The following is a 7,334-nucleotide window of genomic DNA, read 5'->3' on the forward strand; positions in this document are numbered from 1 at the left end:
GGGGATGAAATGTCCTACAAACTAACTAATTAGGGTAAATTATATTGCACGATTAGTCCCAGAACTTCTGGTTAATTTTTGTTCTGGTCGTCGAGCTTTTAAGTTTGACATTTGAGATCTTTAATGTTTAGGGCCAAAAGTTTAGGGACAAGTATAATTAATATATCCAAATTAAATTGTTCAACTATCTAACCTGACAGAGATGTATAATTATGTATGAAATCGCTTACATGACAGAATTTTACTAGTGCGAAAATTAAGGATATTTTGAACCTTCTATATATGATGCAGAAATTTTGAGCATTAAACATTTGGGTCGCCGCAAAATCATTAAATTAATTCACAGCGAACTCGGCAGTAGCTAAATCAGTAGCAGCTGTAGGAGCAGCAGTGCAATATATTGCTTAATCAGCAATTAGCTGTTGGAGGAGATGAAGAAGTTTAGTTCCGGCAGCAACAGCTGCTATTTTGTGCCAAAATTTCAAACTTGCACACATTAGGTTAATTAGATGGGATGATCCAAACGGAATTATTTCCGTCGCACGTACTATCTCAAACTTGACCTAATTTGATAAGTAAATGTCCTTCGTAATTCGACTGCAGGAATGTAGTATTAGGACGAAATGCCGTCTGAGAACCGATCGAAAAAAGCCATGCTATAGATAATGCTGATCTAGTATTCTAAATTTCTCCTCCCTTTTATTCTGTTGTAATTGCCAAGCCACATACCAATGTAATTTCCCAGTGTAGAGCTTGCTTGTCTATTAAATGATAGAGTGAAGATGAGGTTTTAGAAAGTCTTGCAGTTAAGAAGTACCACAACCTACTTCCAAAATTGTACAAAGATCAGCAAACTAGTGGGTGTGTACTGCATGCTGAAGCATACTTTGGGTTGCCTATTAAAAATGCTTACACTCTTCTCAATAATATTTTGTTACTATTAATTATTTACCATTTCTAATACAATCAGCTAAGTGGTTGATAGTTGGTATTCGAGGTTCAAAGTTCGAATTGTCTAATTACTTCATATTTCCAACTATGTTCATTTCTTTCTTTTTTTTGAGAAGCGGGTGGTAGTATACTACCTTTCCCTAAAAAAAAAAACTGAGTTCATTTCTAAGAAAATGAACGAAGCGTATCTTAAGTTATTCTTGACTCTTTTGCATGATTAGCGCAAATAAAGTTGGGAGCAAAACAGAAATGTAGCGCCTGGATTTTAATATTTTTGTGATCATATTTATGATTATTGTGTGACCTCATCACTTTCTTATGGAGAAATATTAGTTATTTTGCTAGCTATACTACTAACGTATTTAAGATTTGTTATTCTGGGTACCTCATAGATATTGAATGCTTTAAGGCTCTATTTGGACGTTAGAATTAATTATTCATGATAACTTATTTAGTATAAAAATTTCCTCACATGATTGTAAAAAGAAGTTTAATTTTTACTCCTCAAAATTTTTTTATATTTATGATTTGAAAGGAGATCATACTTCACCAATAAAATGATTTATTTTATAAGAAAAAAATAGGCTTGAAAACCGAATATAAGCTCCAATCACTATAATAAAAATCTTGTTAGGAAGATGCTTTGTAGAAGACATTTGGAGAAAGTGTCTCCAAGCATTCCTACGTTATAGCAAATGTTGACACTTCAAAAAAATCATCATATAAATAGGCTATTATATCAATCCAATTTATTGAATGATAAACTTAATTAATTTCTAAATTTCAGGCCTTAATTAAGATAAGATATAGGAATATAGGATTTCACCGGCGCACCGATCCGTGGACCGGGTCCACGCGTAATTTCGCGCGCGCGTGCGAAGGGCGGAGTGAGTAAGCTGTGGCGTTTATTGTGGGTACCGTTTTGGATAACATGTACTTGAATGAATGAAACGGCCGTGGTAGTGGAGTGGATTTTGGAAGTACTTTGTTGGACATTGGCGTCACCTTCGAAGTTTGTGCCGGGAAAATAAAAGATCGGATGTTCGGACCAATAGAAAAGAAGCCCGCAGTGGGCCCCACCCGGTCCAGTTCCGGTCTAGGCTCTTACTATGCGCCGGTTCGTTTGTTATAGATCTATGGCTCCGGTCCGCTTTTTTACTCTCTTTTTTTTAATACTCTTCGAAACTTCACAAATATTTTATTTATCTTTATTTTTTTTTCTTTTTAATATACTTCTTATATGTTCCTTTGTTATTCCAAAATATTTCTTTAGTTATCATCCGTTAAATTAACTTGGGTTAACGTGAGTTAAATATCTAATAGAGTTTAAAAAAATTAAAATACCTCTTTTGCCCTTAACTTAAGAGCAAATAAAAAATATTGGTGATGGTAGAAAGGTATATTTGAAAAGATCAAAAATTAAAATACTTTTTGTACTCTAATTTAAGGGTAAATAAGAGAAATCAGTAATAGTAGAAGGGTATATTTGAAAAGACAAAAAATTAAAATACTTTTTGTGCCTCTAACTTAACGACAAATAAGAAAAATCAGTGATGGTAGAAGAGTATATTTGAAAGGACAAAATATTAATTTCATATAAATAACAGCTATTGCTAACAGTTCATTAATAGAGATTAACTCTAAGAGTATATTTGAAATAGGTTGGACGTAAAAAAGGTATTTTCAATATTAACCTTCTAAGAGAGATAAATTAAAAAGTTGAAAACTTTTCAGGAGTATAAAAGCAACTGCCCCTTAATTTATATCATCGCAATTTAGCATGTTTATAAAAAAAATTATATTTAACTACTCTATTGTTGAAAAAATTATACTTAGACTATCATCTAACTTTATTTTTGTTTACTATAAGAACGTATTGTTAAATAAGATACTATTCTTTTCAAAAATATTTTATTTTACTATCCTATTTGACAATTTTTTTTCGGAAATAAAAATAAAATCATAGATTAGTTAAACATAACTTTTCAATTTATTGGTTAGAAAAGTGAAAAAGAGCTAGACAGCAGGGGTACAAATTAAGGTTTTCGCAATTTGAGTTTGCTAATAAATTCTGCTCTGAACCTTCTAAATATTAAACTCTATACTAAAAGTGAAACCAAACGCGTTCCGTCATTAAGCCATGTTGTCTTTTATTAAGCATGGAGTTCTAGTTCTTGTCGGTATATTATTTTCTTTCTCACTCTCCACCTCTCTTTCACATGGGCACTCTCTCTCTTCACATGGGGTATATGTATGTCTCTCTCACAGAGGGGGATATACTTAGCTCCTTTACATTTCTCTCACTCTCTCCATTGAAACTTTCACCTCTTCCTCTCTCTTCCCTCTCTTTCTCTACAATATTTTCTAAACTCATCTCCGAAGGTTGGTGGTAGTGGTTGCAATCCAACGCACACACACACACACACAAAGGAGTTTCAAAAAAATTTTTAAAAAAATCACAAAGAGAGAGAAAGAGAAACAGCAAAAGAGTGGTAAAAAGAGAGAAAGTGAGAGAATTGCTTTGCTTTCTATCTTTTTTTCCTTTTTTTAAATTATTTTAAGTTGTTTTAGCACTTAGGGCGTGCTTAAATTTTATATTTTTTTGGATAAAATCTTTCTCTAAATTTATTTTGATTTTGTGAAAAAAAGAGTTTATCAAAATCCTGAGCGACGATAAACCCATTATCGGTGGCGACAAGGGAGGTTCCAGAGGAAACGACTTGATGATGGCGCGTGGTGGATGATTTTTTTTTTTCTTTTCTTCGGGGTTATAATTCTAACTTTGAAAACTGATAGGTAGAAAATGATAACTTGCACCGTTTTCTTTCCAATTCAAACTATTAATTTGTAAAAAAAATATTGAGAAGCAAAAACTATAAAATGTAAGGTTTAACCCTAAAAATCTGGTCACAAGCCTCATTTGATAAAAGCGCATGTAGGGATTGAATCGGTGACCTTATGAACAGCAACCTAGGTCAAAAAGCTATGTTGTATGTGTAACTGTTATGGAGAGAATTTACATTCCATGCAATTTACAATATTTTGTTTTATTTGAAAAGTGACACTTTGACATATTTTGTAATTTTTCTTTTGTTTTGCCACAAGGACACGCCGCTGAATAAAATAGCAAAGTTCTATATTCTGCAAACTAGAAATTGTATAATATTTGCCACTTTAACAAACTATTTCTAATGCAAGTGACAAAAAGTTTAATGGTTGGTAGATAAGATTCTAAGTTCGAAATTTAGTTGCTTTATATTTCTAACTGAGTTCATTGAAAAATGGAAAAGAATGAAAATGGTAGCATACTACTATTCTCTCTCTACAAAAAAAAAATTGCCACTCTGATTTGCATTTGATCACTATTTGATTTGTAGGATATACAACTTTGCTATCTTATTTGATGGCACATTCTTTAGATAAAACAAACATAATTTTAAATTAACAAAAGGTGACTCCCCAGTAGTCTCATATTAGATAATGTGAGGGTTTTATATATAACTAGCACACTAGAATTAATAAGTGGGTTCAAATATTTTGGACCAGTAATTTGGTTCCTACGAGTTATTAATACTAGTAGGCTTGATCCTTACAAAGCTAGACAGCCAGTTGGAAGTTTGAGATGTATCCCATATCAACTGATCATTTTGGACAATGTATGTAATTGGATTGAGTAGAAAGTTAGGATCTGAATAGAGAAAGTATTTGACATCCTAATAGCCCTACATCAGATAATGTAGCAGTGTAAGAGTACGTTCGATAATACGAGAGAGAGTGAGAGGCTTATATGTAACCGACATAGCTAAAATGTGGTTTGAACCTATCGAGTTATTAATGCTAGTAAGATGGACCATTACACGAAATTCCGAGTATTTTAAACGCGATCTCTAAATTACATCCCATTCAAAAAAGGATTTTAATTTTATGATCACCTAACCTTTTGATTTCAGTATTTTTAGTAACAAAACTTGTTATCTTTTTAACTTTGCCCAATGTTTTTAACATCCATATATACTGACAAATAGATATATTAGATTTAATTCAGTCATTCTCTACTATGTGAATTTGATGAAGAAATAGATTTATGCATTAACCAATACTGTCCTATTGTCACAAACTTCGTGTAAAGTCCATATGACACCCGTGTAAAGTCCATACGACGCCCATCTTTTTCTGTGAAGATGGGTAAGTCTTATTCTCTATTTGCTAGCCCAAATCTACATGCCACGAACCTACATGCCCTACAACTAAATGGAAAAGAGAGAAGCGAGAGATGGAGATTCTGCGAAAAAAAAAAAAAAAAAAAAAAAAAAAAAAACTAAGTACTTGTATTGCTTAGAGAATAGAGAATACAAGTACAATCTCTTGTATAGGCCCATTAAACTATCTACATTAATATAAAGAGAATTTTTGAGTTGCTCATGAACCTTGGGCTTCCATAGGACCGTTTCTAAGACTAACTCTTGCTAATTACGTGATGTTTCGTCTCCCTCCATAGAGACTTAGGGCCTGTTTGGTTCGTTGTAAAATCACCTTGAAAGTTTTTTTTTTCAGTGGAGAAGTAAGATTCCGAGCGTTTATCTGCTCGTTAAAATTTTTTTTCTAAAAACTTTTTTTACGAATCTACAGAAAAGGGCGTTTTCATTTAAGTGAGCAAAAAAAATCTTCTACAGACGATCAAACAACAGAAAATATTTTTTCAACGAAAAAACCTTTTTCAGAGCGGTTTTACGATAATCCAAACACGCCCTTAAGTTAAGAGCAAAAGAGGTATTTTGATGTTTTTTAATTCTAGTAGATATTTAATTCACGTTTAACTTAAGTTAACTTAACGGATGGTAACTGCAGAGATATTTTGAAATAATGGAAGAACATATGAGAATATATTAGAAAGAAAAAAAAATAGAAATAAATGAGATATTTCTGAAATTTTGATGGGTTTATAGGCAATTATCCCAAAAATTGAATGATGTAAAAGATGAAGTTCTCAATTGTTAATATTTTATTTTATTTTCTCTTTTTTTTTTTCCATAATTAACTTAGGCTTGAGGTTGGTCGAAGTGAATTACAATATATTGAAAGTTTTGAGTTTCGACTGAAGGTGAAGTGGCTATGAGCCAAACAACAAAAACTGACATTTATAGAAAAAATCACTTTATTTCTCTTCACTTTCAGTGAAACAAATACAACCTATGCCTTTTCGTCCTAAACGAATTGAATGTCGGCAATCTCACCATCTTTAATAAGAAAAACAGAGCGCGTTTGGTCCAAAATAGGAATTGATATAGAAAAGGACCGAAATGAAAACTATAAAATCTGCCAATGGTTTAAAATATAATCGTGCTCGGAATAGTTAATTCCTGCCTTCACTGTTTGGTTGAGATAAAAAAATAATTATCATAAAATAATTAAAATAAATTAAAATATAAATATTAAATTAAATATAAAATTGAATTTGCAATTGAGGAAATCAAATTTAATTTACAATATAAATTCAAAGTAAAAATTAAATATTAAAAATTAACATCAAAATTGTAAAATGATAAAAAAAAATATATTAAAATGTAAAATTTTCAAAAAAAATTAAAATCTAAAATTGAATTGACAATTCAAAACATAAAACTAATTTACTGTTTGATTCAAATTCAATCTTAAACATTGCAATTTAATTCCAATTTGAATTCATAAATTAAATTTAAAATTAAATAAAATTTAAAATTTAAAAATAAATATAAATTTATAGATTATATTCAAATGCGTGATTGAATTTGAATTTCAATTTGAGTGATTAGAAATTTACCATTCCACATGGGAATCAGAATAAGAAATGAACTCCTGCATACCACAAACTCTCAAACTGAATCGCCTATTCTGATTCCAATTCTGATTCCTCTATGAAAAAAAGAGGAATCAGGCACACCTTTATATACTAAAAGTGACATTTTCAAACTTACCCATCTAAAATGTTATCAACCCGTAAAAAGATTAACAGGTAAAGGAGACGGCTATACCTCTATCTTCAAAAAAGAAAAAGATATTTTTACGGAGGCAAAGTATCTTATCCAGAAGAATATGAATGGTGTTCTGCAGAAGTACGTAATCATTGTTTGAAAAAGATTAACTAGAGAGCTATCCACTTCGTTTATTTTTTAAAAAATAAATTTAGCTGAAAATGTATAACAGTTAGATTTCGGACCTCCGATACCGGCCATCAAATCTTTTGCCACCTGTGCTAGGACGGTCGGTTATACGACCTGTTACTGTTCACAAAATTTCAGTCCTATACAAAACCTATATATGACAAAACATGTGATTTGCCTTTTTAATTGCCTAGCACAGTCCAACTAAGTTCAACTTTTGGTGTGTGTACTCGATTACTTTCT

This window comes from Ananas comosus, linkage group 13 (genome assembly GCF_001540865.1).
Source record: "Ananas comosus cultivar F153 linkage group 13, ASM154086v1, whole genome shotgun sequence".
Lineage (NCBI taxonomy): Eukaryota > Viridiplantae > Streptophyta > Magnoliopsida > Poales > Bromeliaceae > Ananas > Ananas comosus.